Below are 21,869 nucleotides of genomic sequence, written 5' to 3'. Positions count from 1 at the left end.
CTCCAGGGCTTACGGCCATTGCGCCTGCCCTACGGCGATTGTGCCTGCCTTATGGCGATCGTGCCTATGGCGACCGTGTCTGCTTTGCAGATCTTCAGGTATTGTATTTTTGGCTTTTTCTGTGAATAATGTCTTTGTTTTTTCCCTCACCTCTGTGATTTTATCTCCTATCTATCTATCTATCTATCTATCTATCTCATATCTATCTATCTCATATCTATCTATCTGTCTATCTATCTCCTATCTCACTATCATCTATCTATCCCATATCTATCTATCTATCTACTATCTATCTAACTATCTCATATCTATCTCTATCTCTCTATCTCTCTCTCTCTATCTATCTATCTCATATATCTTCTGTCTCATATCTATCTATTTATCTATCCATCTCCTATCTTTCTATCTCCTATCTATTTAACTATCTATCAATCTATATCCTATCTCACTATCATCTATCTATCTATCCCTTATCTATCTATTTATCTATCTCAAATCTATCTATCTATCTCATATCTATCTATCTCCTATCAATCTATCTATCTAATATCTATATCATATCTATCTATTTATCTCCTATCTATCTATCTATCTATCTCATATCTATCTCATATCTATCTATTTATCTCCTATCGATCTATCTATCCTATATCTACCTGTTTATCTATCTATTTATCTATCTATCTATGTATCTATCTCATACCTATCTATCTCATATTTATCTATCTATCTCCTATCTATCTGTCTATGTGTCTCATATCTATCTATCTATCTCATATCTATCTATCTCATATCTATCTCATATCTATCTATCTATCTCATATCTATCTATTTATCTCCTATCTCATATCTATCTATCTTTCTATTTATCTCATATCTATTGATCGATCTATCCTATATCTACTTGTTTATCTATCTATCCTATATCTACCTGTTTATCTATCTATATATCTATCTATCTCGTATCTATCTTGTATCTATCAGTCTATCTATCTGTCTCCTATCTATCTTTCTATCTATCTATCTCATATCTGTCTATCTATCTATCTCATATCTATCTATCTATCTCATATCTGTCTATCTATCTCATATCTATCTATCTTTCTATTTATCTCATATCTATCGATCGATCCTATATCTATCTATTTATCTATCTATGTATCTGTCTCATATCTATCTAACTTTCTATCTATCTCCTATTTATCTTTTTATCTATCTGCTATTTATCTATCTATCTACCATCTATCTATCCATCTCCTATCTATTTATCTATCAATCTATCTCCTATCTCCTATCTCACTATCATCAACCATCTATCCATCTATCTATCTATCTCATATCCATCTATATATCTTATATCTATCTATCTATCTTATATCTATCTATATATCTCATATATATCTATTTATCTCCTATCTATCATCATATCTATCTATCTATCTTTCTATTTATCTTATATCTATTGATCGATCTATCTATCCTATATCTACCTATTTATCTATCTATGTATCTATCTCATATCTATCTATCTAATATCTATCTATCTTTCTATCTATTTCCTATCTATCTATCTCATATCTAGCTATCCATCCATCTCCTATCTATCTATCTTTCTATCTCTCTATCTCATATCTATCTCATATTTATCTATCTATCTACTATCTATCTGTCTATGTGTCTCATATCTGTCTATCTGTCTATCTATCTATCTCATATCTATCTCATTTCTATCTGTCTATCTATCCATGTCCTATCTATCTATCAATCTCCTATCTCATTATCATCTCTCTATCTATCTATCTATCTATCTATCTCATATCTATCTCATATATATCTAAATATCTTATATCTATCTATCTCATATCTATCTATCTCATATCTCTTCTATCTCATATCTATCTCATATCTGTCTATCTATCTCATATCTATCTATCTATCCATATCCTATCTTTTTATCTCCTATCTATCTATTTATCTATCTATCAATCTATATCCTATCTATCCCATATTTATCTATTTATCTACCATCTATCTATCTATCTCATATCTATCTATCTCATATCTATCTATCTTTCTATTTATCTCATATCTATTGATCGATCTATCTATCCTATATCTACTTGTTTATCTATCTATCCTATATCTACCTGTTTATCTATCTATCTCCTATCTATATATCTATCTATCTCGTATCTATCTGTCTATCCATCTATCTGTCTCCTATCTATCTCATATCTATCTATCTTTCTATTTATCTCATATCTATCGATCGAGCCTATATCTATCTATTTATCTATCTATGTATCTATCTCATATCTATCTATCTATCTTATATCTATCTATATATCTCATTTCTATCTATCTATCTCATATCTATCTATTTATCTCCTATCTATCATCATATCTATCTATCTTTCTATTTATCTCATATCTATTGATCGATCTATCTATCCTATATCTACCTATTTATCTATCTATGTATCTCTCATATCTATCTATCTTTCTATCTATTTCCTATCTATCTATCTCATATCTAGCTATCCCATATCTATCTATCTATCCATCTCCTATCTATCTATCTATCTATCTCATATCTATCTATCTTTCTATCTATCTCCTATATATCTATCTCTCTATCTCATATCTATCTCATATTTATCTATCTATCTCCTATCTATCTGTCTATGTGTCTCATATCTATCTATCTATCTATCTATCTCATATCTATCTCATTTCTATCTGTCTATCCATGTCCTATCTATCTATCTTTTTATCTCATATCTATCGATCTATCAATCCTATATCTATCTATATATCTATCTCATATCTATCTCATATTTATCTATCTTTCTATCTCTCTATCTAACTCATATTTATCTATCTATCTCCTATCTCATTATCATCTCTCTATCCCATATCTATCTATCTATCTCATATCTATCTAAATATCTTATATCTATCTATCTCATATCTATCTCTCTATCTCATATCTGTCTATCTCCTATCTATCTATTTATCTATCAATCTATATCCTATCTCACTATCATTTACCTATCTATCCCATGTTTATCTACCATCTATCTATTTATCTATCTCAAAACTATCTATCCATCTCATATCTTTCTATCTACCTCCTATCTATCTTTCTAGTTATCTATCTCATATCTATATATCTCCTATCTATCTCATATCTATCTATCTATCTATCTATCTATCTCCTATCTATCTATCTATCTAATATCTATCTATCTTTCTATTTATCTCATATCTATCTTTCTATCTCTCTATCTAACTCATATTTATCTATCTATCTCTCTCTCATATCTATCTCATATCTGTCTATCTATCCATCTCCTATCTATCTCATATCTATCTATTTATCTATCTATCAATCTATCTCCTATGTCACTATCATCTATCTGTCTCATATCTATCTCATTTCTATCTGTCTATCCATCTCCTATCTATTTATCTATCTATCTATCAATTTATCTCCTATCTCACTATCTATCTATCTATCTAGCCACCATCTATCTATCCTCATATCTATCTATATATCTCATATCTATCTCATATTTATCTATCTATCTATCTCATATCTATCTATCTATCTCATATCTATATATATATCATATCTATCTCATATATATCTATCTATCTCATATCTCTCTATCTCCTACGTATCTAACTCATATCTATCTATCTTTCTATTTATCTCATATCTATTGATCGATCTATCTGTCCTATATCTACCTATTTATCTATGTATGTAATTATCTCATATCTATCTATCTTTCTATCTATCTCATATCTATCTGTCTATCTATCCATCTACTATCTATCTATCTCCTATCTATCCCATATCTATCTATCTATTTATCTACTATCTATCTATCTCATATCTATCTAAATATCTCATATCTATCTATGTATCCCATATCTATCTATCTATCTATTTCGTATCTATCTATCTCATATCTCTTCTGTCTCATATCTATCTCCTATCTATCTAAATATCTCATATCTCTTCTGTCTGTCTATCCATCTCCTATCTATCAATCTATATCCTATCTCACTATCATCTATCTATCTATCCCATATCTATATATTTATCTACCATCTATCTATTTATCTATCTCAATTTTATCTATCTATCTAATATCTATCTATCTATGATCTATCTCCTATCTCACTATCATCTGTCTATGCCATATCTATCTATCTATCTATCTATCTATCTATCTCATATCTATCTATCTCATTTCTATCTGTCTATCTATCAATCTCATATCTATCTATTTATCTCCTATCTATCTATCTATCTATCTCATGTCTATCTATCTTTCTATATATCTATCGATCGATCTATCTATCCTATATCTATCTATCTATCTCATATCTATCTATATTATATCTATCTATCTCCTATTTATCTTTCTATCTCATATCTATCTCATATCTCTTCTATCTCATATCTATCTATCTATCTCATATCTATCTATCTCATATCTATCCGTCTATCTATCCATCTATCTATCTATCTATCTGATATTTATCTATCTATTTATCTATCTATCAATCTATCTCCTATGTCACTATCATCTGTCTATCTATCTCATATCTATCTATCTATCTCATATCTATCTATCTCATATCTATCTATCTATCTCATATCTATCTATCTATCTCATATCTATCTATCTCATATCTATCTCATATCTATCTATCTCATATCTATCTCATATCTATCTCATATCTATCTATCTATCTCATATCTATCCCATATCTATCTATCTATCTCATATCTATCCCATATCTATCTATCTCATATATGTCTCATATCTCTCTCATATCTATCTTTCTATCTCATATATGTCTCATATCTCTCTCATATCTATCTATCTTTCTATCTCATATATGTCTCATATCTCTCTCATATCTATCTATCTTTCTATCTCATATGTCTCATATCTCTCTCATATCTATCTATCTTTCTATCTATTATTTATCTAATATCTATCTATGTATCTTGCGACTTATAATATTAAGTATGTTATATTAATATTCTTATTGACAGGATTATTACAAATGATCTTCCCAACATGAAACACTCACAACTTACGTTTAACTTTCAAAAAGTTACTAATAAAGTCATCCCGATGGGTCCTTTTTATGTGTTTCAGTGGAGTAATTCCAAGAAATTCACAAAGCACTTTCCCACCCAAAATAAGTAACAGCTGGGGAGGGTGCGGGTGGCAGGGAAATTGGATTGGAAAGGGTTAATGCCTCTATCCAGAGGATACATCATCAGTAGTAAAAGTCCGGACAACTCCTTTAACAACATTTTGCTTTGGAAGAATTGCCATGAAAGAAGCGGTTCCACCATACAGAAACCTCAGACGTCTGCGCTCAACATCTTGTCTTTGCTTTTCAGTACCAAAAGCAAACAATCTGATGCAGGTGATACTTCCAGTAAATGTTCCAATCTGATTCCATTAAATCTTTGAATATGAGGAGCCATTGATGCTGATTGTTATGGGTGCAAAGCCTGCAGTCAGGTTGCTGCTTTACTGGGAAGACGGCGGCACTGGGGAGCCCTGCCAATAACTACAGATATCAGTGTTATACATCTAGGAGGCAAACTGCTCTACTGGGCATTTCTCTTGATTAAAAATGCTTCCGTGTTGCAGCTACCTCGCATTTATCATTTCAGAATCTCATTGGGTTCGAGTTATTGTTCTTCAATGATTATTTTCCCTGACTCAGATCCCTCCCGTCTACTAAAATCTCCCAGAATCCTGGCTCTCCGCCAGCAGGCTTTTACTTCCAGAGATACATAGTACAAATGCAGCAGGACAAAATCTTTCCATTGTTATGTCGCTCTATCAGGGACCGTGCATGGATGCTAGTGTTCTGCATTAAGTGAAAATGAAAAGAATTGTGTTTGTAATCTGCGGGCTTCTCAAGTCATTCCCATTCAAAAGAAAGCGCAAATTCAATTAGTAGTGGACCAGTACATGCTTTTCTGGCCCCTCCATAAATGTCATACATGTCTGTCTTGTGTTCATGCTCTGTAGAAAAGTGTCTTGTTATTCTGTTATGTGTGTAACACAGCTGCAGTGTGTGATGGGTTAATTGTCAGCAAAGCATGGAGACTGTCTGCAAATGTTCAATTCTGTCCTGTTACGTGGGATGAGTGATTCTATAAATGTGAGTGCTTGAGAGCAGGAAAAGGTTCATGTCTTCAGGAATGGTAGTCGGGAGGTCCAGCTACGTGGGGGCACCTTCAGTCCTCATGTAGTGAAGCATGGAAGAGGCAGAGAGGTTTCCCGAGTGCAAGGATCAGCATGAAATGTGAGTGAGCCCATTTGAGAGAGAGCAAATCCATGAGTAAGACTTTCTCAATGCCCAGTGCAGAGGTACTCTTTCTTCTTTTTCAACTTTTCACACCCAAGCATCCTGAAACCTGGGTCCGCTGTGGTGGAGGTACTCATCTCCAGTTGTTGCACACACAGGCATCCTAAAATCCGGATCACTGCGTGGAGGTACTCGTCATCAAGTCAATATAGAGATCTCATTTTTGCCTGCACTTGGAATACTGCTGATTTCTGCCTTGTACCGTTAGAAAGTAATATTTCAGTTAAGTTATTCCAGGTGCTGACCATTCCCAGGTACCTGGGGTAGTTCAACCTTGTCTGTGGCTCAGTTTTTCCCCCACTGAAGTTCATACCAGTGGGTGCCCGGAACGGTGGCGTCCCCCGTGACAAACCTTTCATCTGTCCTAATGTTTATTAGGCATTCTCATGCCGGGGATGTCCGGAAGAGGCCCAGCGCTGCCCTGGCATTGGCTGCGTGCGTCCCTCCAGCAGAGATCATTATAAGTGCTGCCGTCACAAACTATCATCTTGCCCTCCCAGCTCCTTAGCGTGTGCCATGTGCCCGGGGTCACCTTACGAGACTCTGTAAGTTCAGAAAATTTGCTTTAAGAGTGCCTGCACTTTTTATAAACTAGTGACATGTCAGAGCAACATGTCCGAACTGTTGATGAGTGGAGCTCTTGCTGCTGAAACCTCCACTAATTGCTGTAAGGATGGGGTTGCAGCACTAACCCAACTACTGTGCCCCTTTAGTTGTCTTTACTGCCTCTCAGGAGTTGAAGATGGATGTATAGAGGTCTACAGAAGAGGTCTATAGACATGTTGCTCTGACCTGTCAAACATTTTTAAAAAGTGCAGATATTCTTTATTGCAGGGTTTCCCAAAATGTGCTCCATGGAGCCATCAGGGCTCCATAAGTGATTGTCAGGGGCCCCGATGGAAGGTCTAGGTCCTCGCTCTACTCACCCCTTTAGCGGTGTCCGGACAGCCTGTAATGAGGAAATGAAAGTGCAGGATCGGTGGTCGAAATAGAAATGAATATCACATGAGCCGGCTCCGGTCATGTGATTCACATTCCTATGCCAACCACAGGCCGTGCACGCCTATTTCCAGAGTACAGTCTTTCCAGACACTGCTGAAATGGTAAGTAGAGTGGGGACCAACGGCGGATTATAATAGGGGTGATTAGAGTGACCGCCCCAGGCACGATACTCCAAGGGGGCCCACTGCCATCTATAGCAATGGGGGACCCTATTGCTACTACAGCAGCAATGAAGGACGCTATCACTACTGGCGCCGCAATGGGGGAGCCTATTAATTCTGGGGCTGCAATAGAGGTCCACTAATATAGGGGTCACTCTTACTATTGGAGCCAATATAGGGGTCACTATTACTACTGGGGCCAATAATATAGGGGACACTATTGCTACTGGGACCAATATAGGGGACACTACTACTACTAGAACCACCAATATAGAGGACACACTTACTACTGGGGCCAATATAAGGGACACTATTACGACTGAGGCCACTGTCACAATTACTACAGGGTAAAATTTGCTGCGGAATTTACAATAGCAGCAAAGTGCTATGATCTCTGTAGCACATCCTCAGAAGCCGCAGCAACATGCGGGACATTGTACAGCAGTACTAAGCGTGCTATTACACAGGATGACCTGTCAGGCAACAAATGCCCATTAAAGGGGTTGTCCCGCGCCAAAATCAATTTTTTTTTCCAACAGACCCCACCTTAGCAGACAGTTAAAAAGAATGCATTTGTTATTTAAAAAAAAAATTCGCTTACCTGCATCCCCGTTCTGCAGCTTTGAAGATTCTTCTTTTCTTCTTTCAAAGATGGCGCCGCTGGTCTTCTCCCATGGTGCGCCGCTGGTCTTCTCCCATGGTGCACCGCGGGTCTTCTCCCATGGTGCACCGTGGATTTTCTTCTCCAGTCTTGTGTTCTACTGCCGATTAAAGCCACTTCATTGGCTGATCGGCACCACGTGACGGAGGCGGAGCTACGATGACGCGGAGAAGAGGGAGGAGCCAGGATGCAGCTCGTGAGCCCGGAGGGAGACAGAAGAGGATTCTTCTGTGAGCAAGCGAGACTGTTCGTGCGACCAGAGAAGAGGCTTCATCGTCGGCATGGAGACGGGGACGCCACCACCGGAGGGGGTAAGTGTATAACTTCTGTATGGCCAATATTTAATGCACGATGTATATTACAAAGTGCATTAATTTGGCCAAACAGAAGTACATAACCCCACTTGCTGTCGCGGGACAACCCCTTTAAGTTGTCCCAGCGATAATCGCTCCTGTTCTTTTACACAGGAACGAGCATCACTAGTGACTAGAGGTGGAGCAGGCTGGGGATTGTACCGGCCTCCCCTGTCTCCATTCACTATAAGCAGGCAGTCGATCATAAGTGAGCGACTTCCTGTTTACACAGAATTATACATTTTCATTCGTCATTCAGTCACTGCATGCATTTACACTGAACAATAATCCTTCAGATTCTCACTGGATCTTGGGAATCCGGACAATAATCATTCTGTGTCAAAGAACCTTAAGCAGTGTTTCACGTCTGACCAGGATGTACTGAAACTAGTCCCCGAACAGTTCCTAGGCTATGTTAACATAGTGGAAAAAAGAACATTAACCACCACAGATAACATGTGGAATAACAGATGGGGAGGGAACTTTTCCTGAATGACTCAGAATAAGAGACCATACCTGCCTATAGCGGATGTCCAGTCCTGATAAGAATGCACCCAACCCACGTTCCTCGGCCACTCACTATCCCTACCTGGGACAGAAGTAAACAATTAAGTAAGAATACAACTACTACCAAAAACCACTGTACTTAGCTTGAGATGATCAGGAAAAAACAGGAGACCAAGATCCAGCTCTGATTCCAACAACCATCAGATGAAGACAGAATAATCGGCACAGGTCCACAGCCAAGGCAGGAATAAAAGCCCTCCCTAATTGCTAAACAGGTGCCACAGGTAGCAGAACACTCCCATAGGTTCTCCCACTAGTACTAGAGAAAGCTGAGAGGCAAATACAAAACAACATTATTATTAACCCGACCTCTGTGAACAAAAAAACAGAACATGACACAGCACAGTGCAGCTGTGAATACAGAATTGTGGGGAGATAAAATACTTACTAGAAGCTGCAGCAGAGTCTGTGTGTCTGTCTCTGTATATCACCAGCAGCTCTCTCCCCAACGTTTTTCAAATCTTACATACAACGACAGGAGACAAATGGTGGTTATTTTTGCTAAAAGAGTATCTACAGGTTATTAAATTCAAGAGTTCACTAACTTTCTCACCTGCGAATGTAAGCTAGGTGTTCAATAACAGACATGACTGGTGCCCCTGTCTTTGTGTTATTAGTTTAGATTGTTTAACTGTCACAATTATATACAAACACAATAAGACAATATTCTATTAGACATTGATGCAGAGGTCACATGGCTCCATTGCTCCGTGGAAAACACATAGAAATCCCAAAGTTTCTCACTGTTTTGTGCACCGGAGGACTCCCCAGAGCTCCTTACTGCAGCTTCCCCATCTTAGATGAGTGCTGCAGGAGAGGGGATCTAACACCAAGCTGCAGCGCTGACTGTCAGCTTACCGCGGCCTGCTAGGATCTTGGTGCCGCTGGCCAGGAATCACCGCAAGCAGCCACTGCCTGGCAGAACCCAGGCCCTCCCACTGACCAGACCACGGAGAATGGCACTCTTCCTGCTTTCCCCTCCCTGGGTGAGAACCAGTCGGCTGCCTGCGAACTCTTCACCGCATCTGCAGCTGTTCCTCTCTTGCCTGTGGTGCTGAGGAGGAGGTCCCTTTCATCCGCTCTCTGCAGTGCACCGCTGGCCATGCCCCTGCTGTATGTGAAGGCGGCGGTGGGTGAGTGGTGGTGACCTCTGTTTGTCTGAGATCAGTGTCAGGCCCTGCGGCCCTGGGAGCCACTATCTTGAGGTCACTGGACTCCATAATAACAGCGCCCACCATCTTGTTGCTCTGAGGGGAGAAAGCCCCCCTTGCCCCACCCCCACTGCTGCAATCAATAAGGGCTGCTGAAGGGAATAGAGTGGAGCACTGACAGCAGCTCCCTTTTTTCAAGGTGCAGACAGGAGAAGGCTTGCTGCCACTTTGTCACTTCTCACTATAGCCAACAGAAGTCACACAGCAGGCAGTGAGGTCCCTAGAACCTACGGGCAGTGAGAAGCCCATAACCTGCCTTTGAAAGAGACTCTGCTTCAGAGACACTGGCAGTGCACATCAGGAGCAGTGGCTACCTGCGCAAGGCCCCCTGGGCCCTGGAAATGTGCAGGAGTGGAGAAGCCCATAAGCTAGGGACTAGAGTACCAGCAGATCCCACAGGTAGAGCAGCCATAGCAGGCAGTAGGAAAAATAAGGGCTTGAGAGCTTCCTCTGGACTCTGGACCTAGAGGAACAGAAGAAATTAGGGGCAGGGCTTACCTCTGGACTCTAATCCCCTACTCGGAACAAACTGCACAGTTTCCCTCCTGCTTCCCATCATCCTCCTATCCGTCCTTCCAGCCGCTCACCTCCCCCCTGCATAATTGTATTATTGAATGAAGAATTATTGATATAAAGTTGCTGAGAGGACTTGGTGAACAAAAGAGCTCTTAAGAGATTGGAAAACTCGTTTACATGATACATTCTGTCAGCACAACGGTCTTTATGATTCTGCAAGTACAGGCCATTGAGAGCCCCGGATGGGGACGCGGCAAGATGGGAGACTAAGTATTCAGCATGTAAATAGGATACCCCGAGACTACAGCTATCATACCTAATAGCCCTGACAAACTAATACATATACGCATAAACTGAGAGGGAAGCAAGCAGCAACAAGACACTACCTACAGCACAATTGCAAAATGGTGAAAAATGGGAAGTACAGAAATAGAGAACACACTCCTAAAGTAAGTAAAAAACAGCTTTAAATGGATAAATAATACCTAAAGAAAACAACATAGCTCCCCAGCAGCACAAAGGCATGGAGCTTCACAAGAAAATCTCACTGAACAAAACACAGAAGACCTCTGATATGTAATGTGCCTCAGCCACTCTGGATCAAAACGAATAAATAGACAGAGACCCAATATCAAGATTAGAGAAGAGAGAGCACCAAAATGCTCAGGTGCTCGTTACTCGAGACGAACTTTTCGCGATGCTCGAGGGTTCGTTTCGAGTAACGAACCCCATTGAAGTCAATGGGCGACCCGAGCATTTTTGTATATCGCCGATGCTCGCTAAGGTTTTCGTTTGTGAAAATCTGGGCAATTCAAGAAAGTGATGGGAACGACACAGCAACGGATAGGGCAGGAGAGGGGCTACATGTTGGGCTGCATCTCAAGTTCCCAGGTCCCACTATTAAGCCACAATAGCGGCAAGAGTGCCCCCCCCTTCCAACAACTTTTACTTCTGAAAAGCCCTCATTAGCAATGCATACCTTAGCTAAGCACCACACTACCTCCAACAAAGCACAATAACTGCCTGCATGACATTCCGCTGCCACTTCTCCTGGGTTACATGCTGACCAACCCCCCTGCACGACCCAGTGTCCACAGCGCACACCAAACTGTCCCTGCCCAGCCTTCAGCTGCCCTCATGCCACGCCACCCTCATGTCTATTTATAAGTGCGTCTGCCAGAGGAAAAGCAGGCACACACTGCAGAGGGTTGGCACGGCTAGGCAGCGACCCTCTTTAAAATGGGCGGGGCGATAGTCCACAATGCTGTACATAAGCAATGAGAAATCCAATCCTGTGCCACCTCCATCTGGAGCTGCACACTTGGGCATAGCAATGGGGAACCTATGTGCCACACACTATTCATTCTGTCAAGGTGTCTGCATGCCCCAGTCAGACCGCGGTTTTTTATAAATAGTCACAGGCAGGTACAACTCCGCAATGGGAATTCCGTGTGCACCCACAGCATGGGTGGCTCCCTGGAGCCCACCAGCTGTACATAAATGTATCCCATTGCAGTGCCCTGGACAGCAGAGCTAACGTCAGATTAAATGCAGGTGGGCTTCGGCCCACACTGCATGCCCCAACCTGACCGGGGTTTTTAATTCATAGACACAGGCAGGTACAACTCCCTATTGTGAAGTCCCTGTGGACCGACAGCATGGGTGGGTGCCAGGAAGCCACCGGCGTTACATAAATATATGCCATTGCATTGCTTATCACAGCTGAGGTAATGTCATGTTTAATGCAGGTGGGCTTCGGCCCACACTGCATGCCCCAGTCAGACTGGGGTTCTTTAGAAGTGGACACATGCAGTTACAACTCCCTGTGGACCCACAGCATGGGTGGGTGCCAGGAAGCCACCGGCGGTACATAAATATATCCCATTGCATTGCCCACCACAGCTGAGGTAATGTCATGTTTAATGCAGGTGGGCTTCGGCCCACACTGCATGCCCCAGTCAGACTGGGGTTCTTTAGAAGTGGACACATGCAGTTACAACTCCCTGTGGACCCACAGCATGGGTGGCTCCCTGGAACCCACCGGCGGTACATAAATACATCCAATTGCAGTGCCCAACACAGCTGATGTAACGTCAGCTGTAATGCAGGTGGGCTAAAAATTAATTTGATTACACTGTAGGCGAGGGCCCCCAAAAATTGGTGTACCAACAGTACTATTGTACCTGAGAAAGATTGCCCATGCCCAACCAAGAGGGCAGGTGAAACCCATTAATCGCTTTGGTTAATGTGGCTTAATTGGTAACTAGGCCTGGAGGCAGCCCAGTTAAAATAAAAATTGGTTGAGGTGAAAGTTTCAACGCTTTAATGAGCATTGAAACGTCTAAAAATTGTTTAGAAAAATTATATGACTGATCCTTGTGGGCCTAAGAAAAATTGCCCGTTCGGCGTGATTATGTGAGGTTTCAGGAGGAGGAGCAGCAGGAGGAGGAGGAATATTATACACAGATTGATGAAGCAAAAAGGTCCCCGTTTTTGATGGGGATAGAGAACGATGCTTCCATCCGCGGGTGCAGCCTACGTATTGCTTAGGTATCGCTGCTGTCCGCTGGTGGAGAAGAGAAGTCTGGGGAAATCCAGGCTTTGTTCATCTTGATGAGTGTAAGCCTGTCGGCACTGTCGGTTGACAGGCGGGTACGCTTATCCGTGATGATTCCCCCAGCCGCACTAAACACCCTCTCTGACAAGACGCTAGCCGCAGGACAAGCAAGCACCTCCAGGGCATACAGCGCGAGTTCAGGCCACGTGTCCAGCTTCGACACCCAGTAGTTGTAGGGGGCAGAGGCGTCACGGAGGACGGTCGTGCGATCGGCTACGTACTCCCTCACCATCCTTTTACAGTGCTCCCGCAGACTCAGCCTTGACTGGGGAGCGGTGACACAGTCTTGCTTCGGGAGCCATAAAGCTGTCAAGGGCCTTAGAGAGTGTTGCCCTGCCTGTGCTGTACATGCTGCCTGATCTCCGCGCCTCCCCTGCTACCTGCCCTCGGAACTGCGCCTTCGGCCACTAGCGCTGTCGTATGGGAATTTTACCATCAGTTTGTCCGCCAGGGTCCTGTGGTATAGCATCACTCTCGAACCCCTTTCCTCTTCGGGTATGAGAGTGGAAAGGTTCTCCTTATACCGTGGGTCGAGCAGTGTGTACACCCAGTAATCCGTAGTGGCCAGAATGCGTGTAACGCGAGGGTCACGAGAAAGGCATCCTAACATGAAGTCAGCCATGTGTGCCAGGGTACCTGTACGCAACACATGGCTGTCCTCACTAGGAAGATCACTTTCAGGATCCTCCTCCTCCTCCTCCTCCTCCTCAGGCCATACACGCTGAAAGGATGACAGGCAAGCAGCATGTGTACCCTCAGCAGTGGGCCAAGCTGTCTCTTCCCCCTCCTCCTCATCTTCCTCCTCCTCCTCACCGCGCTGAGATATAGACAGGAGGGTGCTCTGACTAGCCAGCGACATACTGTCTTCCCCCGGCTCTGTTTCCGAGCGCAAAGCGTCTGCCTTTATGCTTTGCAGGGAACTTCTCAAGAGGCATAGCAGAGGAATGGTGACGCTAATGATTGCAGCATCGCCACTCACCACCTGGGTAGACTCCTCAAACTTTCCAAGGACCTGGCAGATGTCTGCCAACCAGGCCCACTCTTCTGAAAAGAATTGAGGAGGCTGACTCCCACTGCGCTGCCCATGTTGGAGTTGGTATTCCACTATAGCTCTACGCTGCTCATAGAGCCTGGCCAACATGTGGAGCGTAGAGTTCCACCGTGTGGGCACGTCGCACAGCAGTCGGTGCACTGGCAGAATAAACCGATGTTGCAGGGTGCGCAGGGTGGCAGCGTCCGTGTGGGACTTGCGGAAATGTGCGCAGAGCCGGTGCACCTTTCCGAGCAGGTCTGACAAGCGTGGGTAGCTTTTCAGAAAGCGCTGATCCACCAAATTAAAGACGTGGGCCAGGCATGGCACGTGCGTGAGGCTGCCGAGCTGCAGAGCCGCCACCAGGTTACGGCCGTTGTCACACACGACCATGTCCGGTTGGAGGCTCAGCGGCGCAAACCAGCGGTCGGTCTGCTCTGTCAGACCCTGCAGCAGTTCATGGGCCGTGTGCCTCTTATCTCCTAAGCTGAGTAGTTTCAGCACGGCCTGCTGACGCTTGCCCACCGCTGTGCTGCCACGCCGCGCGACACCGACTGCTGGCGACGTGCTGCTGCTGACACATCTTGATTGTGAGACAGAGGTTGCATTGGAGGAGGAGGGTGCTTTAGTGGAGGAAGCATACACCGCCGCAGATACCACCACCGAGCTGGGGCCCGCAATTCTGGGGGTGGGTAGGATGTGAGCGGTCCCAGGCTCTGACTCGGTCCCAGCCTCCACTAAATTCACCCAATGTGCCGTCAGGGAGATATAGTGGCCCTGCCCGCTTGTGCTTGTCCACGTGTCCGTTGTTAAGTGGACCTTGGCAGTAACTGCGTTGGTGAGGGCGCGTACAATGTTGCGGGAGATGTGGTCGTGCAGGGCTGGGACGGCACATCGGGAAAAGTAGTGGTGACTGTGAACTGAGTAGCGCGGGGCCGCCGCCGCCGCCATCATACTTTTGAAGGACTCCGTTTCCACAACCCTATACGGCAGCATCTCCAGGCTGATAAATTTGGCTATGTGCACGTTTAACGCTTGAGCATGCGGGTGCGTGGCGGCGTACTTGCGCTTGCGCTCCAACAGTTGCGCTAGCGACGGCTGGACGGTGCGCTGAGAGACATTGGTGGATGGGGCTGAGGACAGCGGAGGTGAGGGTGCGGGTGCAGGCCAGGAGACGGTAGTGCCTGTCTCCTCAGAGCGGGGTTGGATCTCAGTGGCAGGTTGGGGCACCTGGGCAGAGGCAGCAGTGCAAACCGGAGGCGGTGAACGGCCTTCGTCCCACCTTGTGGGGTGCTTGGCCATCATATGTCTGCGCATGCTGGTGGTGGTGAGGCTGGTGGTGGTGGCTCCCCGGCTGATCTTGGCGCGACAAAGGTTGCACATCACTGTTCGTCGGTCATAAACTCCTCTGGTGGGAGAGGAACCACTGCTGCCCAATCTGAGCAGGGGCCCGAGAACAGTTCCTGGGAGTCTGCCCGCTCCTCAGAATGTCTCATTGTAATGGAGTGAGGAGGCTGGGAGGAAGGAGGAGCAGCAGCCAGAGAATTCTGAGTTAAAGCAGTGGACGGCGCAGATCTGTGGGTGGACGATAGATTGCTGGAAGCACTTTCTGCCATCCACGACAGGACCTGCTCACACTGCTCATTTTCTAATAAAGGTCTACCGCGTGGGCCCATTAATTGTGCGATGAATGTGGGGACGCCAGAAACGTGCCTCTCTCCTAATCCCGCAGCAGTCGGCTGCGATACACCTGGATCAGGAGCTCAGCCTGTGCCCACACCCTGACTTGGGCCTCCGCGTCCTCGGCCGCGTCCACGTCCTCTAGGCCTACCCCTACCCCTCAGCATGCTGTATTACCAGTAATGCAGAAACAGAACGCTGTAATTAAATGTGCCGCTTATTGGCCTGTGGTTGGAGGCTGACTTCGCTTACGGAACGCCAGGAAATAATTTTGTGCAAGCCTGCTGTAACACTTAGCTTGCTGCGTATGAATTTGGAGAACTACTACACCCAGCACAGACCCAGAACACTGAGGACACTCACAGGCAGCCCAAATAGATTTTTTCGCACACATTTTTTTGCAAAGGCCCACTGCCTATATTCAATCAATAATATGTCTTCTGTCCCTGCCTAAGCACTTCTGGCCCTAGGGTATGTCACAGAACTGCAGAGTGTTGCACTGTGAACTGCAATACAGCGGTGATTTCAGAGCCCAGACAGAGCCAGGAAATAATTTTGTGCAAGCCTGCTGTAACACTTAGCTGGCTGCGTATGAATTTGGAGAACTACTACACCCAGCACAGACCCAGAACACTGAGGACACTCACAGGCAGCCCAAATAGATTTTTTCTAAATGATAAATGTATGTATTGTATGTTTTATATGTATGGCTTGAGAAAGGTGCCCTGTTTTGCACCGAAACGCGTTGCCCTATTAAAAGTTTTATTTGACTACAACTTCTGGATGAATACTATGCATTTTGGAGCATAGTTCTATACTTTGTGGAGGACACTCTGAGGAGGGGGCATTTGTACATCATACCCCCCTCCTGTCAAGTAAGTGTTATACCAAATCATTACCTGCATGTGAACCTGTCCTCAGTCTACTCCGTTTTGAGCGCAGATTTTTTTTCTGACGTTCCATTTTATGGCACTGATGAGGCACTCTAGGAGAATGGAGTTTTAGACCAGAAAGTTTGGGAAAGAGTCACAGAGGTTGGATAAAAATAGTAATGGATTGGGAGATATGTTGGACAGTTGAATTAACCCCTTCATGACATGGCCTATTTTGGCGCTGAGGACCAAGCGATTTTTTGGTATTTTTCCATCTCCATTTTTCAAAAGCCATAATTTTTTTATTTTTCCGTGGACGCGGCCGTATAAGGGCTTGTTTTTTGCGTGGCGAACTGTAGTTTTTATCGATGCCAATTTTGGGTACATAGACTATATTGTTAAATTTTTATTTTTTTTTTAATGATAGCAGAGAGAGAAAACGCATCAATTCTGCCATAGATTTTTTTTTTTTTTTTTACACCGTATATCATGCAGCATAAATGAGACTTTCCATTTTTTCTGCAGACCGGTACGGTTACAACGATACCAAAATTCTAACATTTTTTTTAGGTTTTCCCACTTTTCTGCAATAAAAACCCTTTTTTTTGGAAATCTTTTTTCTATTCTAAATTGCTGCATTCAAAGTCACGTAACTTTTTTATTTTTTGATGTACAGAGCTCTATGAGGGCTTATTTTTTGCGAGACGAGCTGTAGATTTTATTGGTGCCATTTTGGCGTACATACAACTTTTTTGATCACTTTTATTGCGTTTTTAGTGAGGCAAAATGCTAAAAATGAGCATTTTGCCTCAGTTTTTTAGCTTTTTTTTTAGCGTTTTTTTTGGTGCACAGTCAAAAGCATGTGCAACTTATTGTACGCATCGTTACGGACGCGACAATACCAAATATGTGGGGTTTTATTTTTTTTTTACCTTTTTTTATGCTAATCTGAGAAAAAGCATAAAAAATGGTTTTTTTACTTTTTTTTTTACATTTTTTTAAATTCATTTTTTAAATCTTTCTTTTTTTTACACTGTTTGTGTCCCTCTGAGGGACTTTAATCACTGCCCTGATGATCGCTGTCATAAGGCATGGCAGAGCTACTGCTCTCCCATGCCTTATCGCTCATACAGCGATCTCAGGCATAGGCAATACAGGACGCCAGTGTCTGGCGTCCTGTTGCCATGGTGACAGGCCGGGCTCTCGCGATGACATCGCGAGTTCCGGCCGGAGACACAGAGGGAGCGGCGCTCCCGCTGTGAACTCTTTCCCTGCCGCGATCTACTTAGATCGCGGCAGGGAAGGGGTTAACAGTGGCGGGCGCATCTCTGATGTCCCCCCGCTGCTGCAGCGAGACGCCGGCTGTGACTGACAGCCGGCTCCCGCTGCGGGATAGCGCTGGATCACATATGATCCAGCGCTATCTCCAGGACGTAAGTTTACGCCCTGTTGCGGGAAGTACCCCGCTCCCAGGACGTAAACTTACGCCCTGCAGCGGGAATGGGTTAAAGCAAGTATAGACACGGCAGTAATGGGTTATCAGAGAAAGGGAATACTTTTATAGTCTGTGTCCCCCTATGACATGAAGCAAGTTCATGTAGAATCTGAGGACAATTATGTAACAAATAACCACTACTGTTTGTCTTGTATGTCTTGATGTTATGTAATCTGATCTTTGTTGTATGTCTTAGTCCCTTCATACAAGGGTCAGATAGCAAAAGATATTGGACAACAAAAAAATGTATAAACAAAACAGCTAAACAATGAGTAAGGGAAAGATCGAAGAATGTTTAACAGTGAACAGAAGGCACAGGGGGAGTAGTGTGTGATTGACTTTTCAAAAGGTTGCAGTGGTACAAGCTTTTGTGAATGGAATAGAAACTTGCAATAAATTAAGTGAAATATACTGTCTTAAAAATAGGAAAGATAAAGAAATTTTTATATATATTATTGCCATTATTTGTGTAAATACAAGTTCTGTGATTGGTTGGATGCCTTTATAATTGCTAAATGGTGTTACTGTTATGTTTTCTCTGTGAGAATGTCCTGTAGGAGAAATGAGTGTTCCCGTTATAGGAAAATATTAGTGATACTAGTGGTTTCTGTGGAATCTGTTGTACAGCTCTAGTATTACAAACAGTTAAAGTTTGAATGTTCTTCTCTTTGCTGCTTTCCCTGATAGCAGGAATTCCATAGAGAGGTGGTAGTGGTTCAATGCATTTGTATGTGGATGAGAAGGGTTGCAGCACTTGTTTGTGATTTGAATGTGCAGATTGTAAATTTCAAATGAATCATAGAATGGTAGGGTTGGAAGGGACTTCTAGGGTCATCGAATCCAACCCCCTGCTCAGTGTAGGATTTACTAAACATCCCAGACAGATTTTTGTCCAGCCTTTGTTTCAACACTTCCATTGAAGGAGAACTCACCACCTCCTGTGGTAACCTGTTCCACTCATTGATCCCCCTCACTGTCTAATATCTAATCTGTGTCTCCTCCCTTTCAGTTTCATCCCATTGCTTCTAATCTTTTCATGTACAGATGAGAAAAGGGCTGATCCCTCTGCACTGTTATGGCCCTTCAGATATTTGTAGACAGCTATTAAGTCTCCTCTTAGCCTTCTCTTCTGCAAGCTAAACATTCCCAGATCTTTTAATCGTTCCTCATAGGACACGATTTGCAGACCGCTCACCATGTTGGTAACTCTTCTCTGAACTTGCTCCAGTTTGTTGATGTCTTTTTATAAAGTAGAGTGCCCAGAATTGCTGGACACAGCATATAAATATATGCATGTTTTTTTTTATATAAACGTATTAAATGAATATTAAATACACACACACACACACACACACACACACACACACACACACACACATATATATATATATATATATATATATATATATATATATATATATATATATATACTCAATTGTAAGTTCCTTAACTCAGGAAGTAGTATATAAGGGTTAATCAGCTCATGTGGCAGTGGCATCACCAGGGGTTTAATTAAAAGCACATGGCGTAGGAATGTTTTTGTCTTACACATGAAGATAATAGTAGAGGGGAACAAGGATGTTCTTCTCATGAAGACCAAATTCAGGAATGAACAGGATGTGCTCACAGAAGTTCCTCCCAGATGGATGACATCACAAACTACCTCATGAATACCTTCCGGAGGAATGGACTTATCGGCACAAGAGATTTTAAACTGTATTTGAATAACTGACTTTCCTTTGTTAGAAAGCAATACATACCACTGTCTTTGCTGAAGAGAGGGGAGAAGCAGATCGCTGGTGGATATATAACACACACATGTGTCCTGGTGATTCTTTTGTATGAGCTCATAACTAATCTTCCATTTCTAGTTTGGTTACTCAAAAACATAAGCAGCGATATTTCGCTATCAGAAATTTGGAGGCAACGCTGGGAACTGGTGTTTAATTTCTGGAAGTAGCAATCTGAGATGGAATATCCTTCTTTCCGAGATTGGTGAATTGTGAGTGCTCCATTATGAGGTAAGAAATTTATATCTTACAAAAATCTTATTCACCTCTCTCTGAATCTATTGATATTCTGCAATAGCTACAGAAGGAAAATCACTTCTGTCGTGATTAACATCCAGATCCAACGATTAGACAGATATGTTTTTTGGGTAAGGAGTCTATATGTAAATGCAAGAGTGGTGATCAGAGTGTGTGTAGTGTAATTTGTCATAAATAGGAGTTGGTGAAAAAAAGGAAGTTTGGAAGAAGGTTATAGTGAGTGGAGGTTTGTTGATTAAACAAGTGTGGTGTGTCCATGTGAAAAGGGATTCTGTTGTTGGTCTACTTGTGGTTGATGAGGTTTCCTTTTGTTTCGTGAGAAGTATATTCAAAGGTGGCACGATAGATGCATGTTTACGGACATGAATTCAGAGCATTTGGCTTGAACAAATAGATTCCAGACAGAGAAAAGCCTTTCTGAGAGAAGGTTATGTGCTGGCAGAGTTTTCTTTCCGATTGTAGTGGGCCAAACAGATTTTTTGAGGACTAGCGTCAAAAGTAAAAATTTGTGCTACGAGGTGCTGGAAAGAATTTTAATGATAATTTGAAGGTTTTTCCAATTACAACAATAGAAGCAGGGGCGAAACTGTAAGTGCTTATTAGGGAGATAAGCCTACCCTGTGTTGTGAGGTGTGTGAATAATCAAATATGAAAAAAATGGGAAATTTGCAAGGAAATGGGATGAATATTGACTGGAAGACATCTAGACAGATTGTTGAGGAACGTGAAGGGAAAAAGGCTGTAAAAGGATGTGGAGAGATGTTGAAAAGAGCCGGAATGGGAGCTAAGGGATGTTTGGATGTGGACAGATGGGAGAGATTTTGTAATGGGCAGAGAGGATGGCTGCATGATCATGGGTCTACTGAGATGGCTAGCTAGTGGAAGAAAGTTGCTGAGGAAGTGACTAGAGGCAGATATAAGGAATATGAGTGTGGAAAGGTTATGAGGTATGAATGTTATGATGAACAACCGACAAACAGTTTGAAGGAAATGACTAAATCAAATATCTTGACTGCCCCAGCATTGGAGGTACCCTCTCCCCCACAATACCTTCCTGTAACAAAGGTAGGACATGCAGATATTGTGTCCAGCAGAACTTGCATTCCCACCAAACCTGTTTTTCCTGTGGGGAGAGGCAATTGCAGCACGTGCCTTTAGGACTGTATCCTGTACTTACCAAAAGTCATGTGCTGCCCACATCTCCCCCTTCTGCAGCCCCTGCTCCACAGGAAGTTGCTG

The sequence above is a fragment of the Eleutherodactylus coqui genome, chromosome 9, assembly GCF_035609145.1.
Source record: "Eleutherodactylus coqui strain aEleCoq1 chromosome 9, aEleCoq1.hap1, whole genome shotgun sequence".
In the NCBI taxonomy this organism is placed as follows: domain Eukaryota; kingdom Metazoa; phylum Chordata; class Amphibia; order Anura; family Eleutherodactylidae; genus Eleutherodactylus; species Eleutherodactylus coqui.
This window is presented reverse-complemented; position numbering follows the sequence as displayed.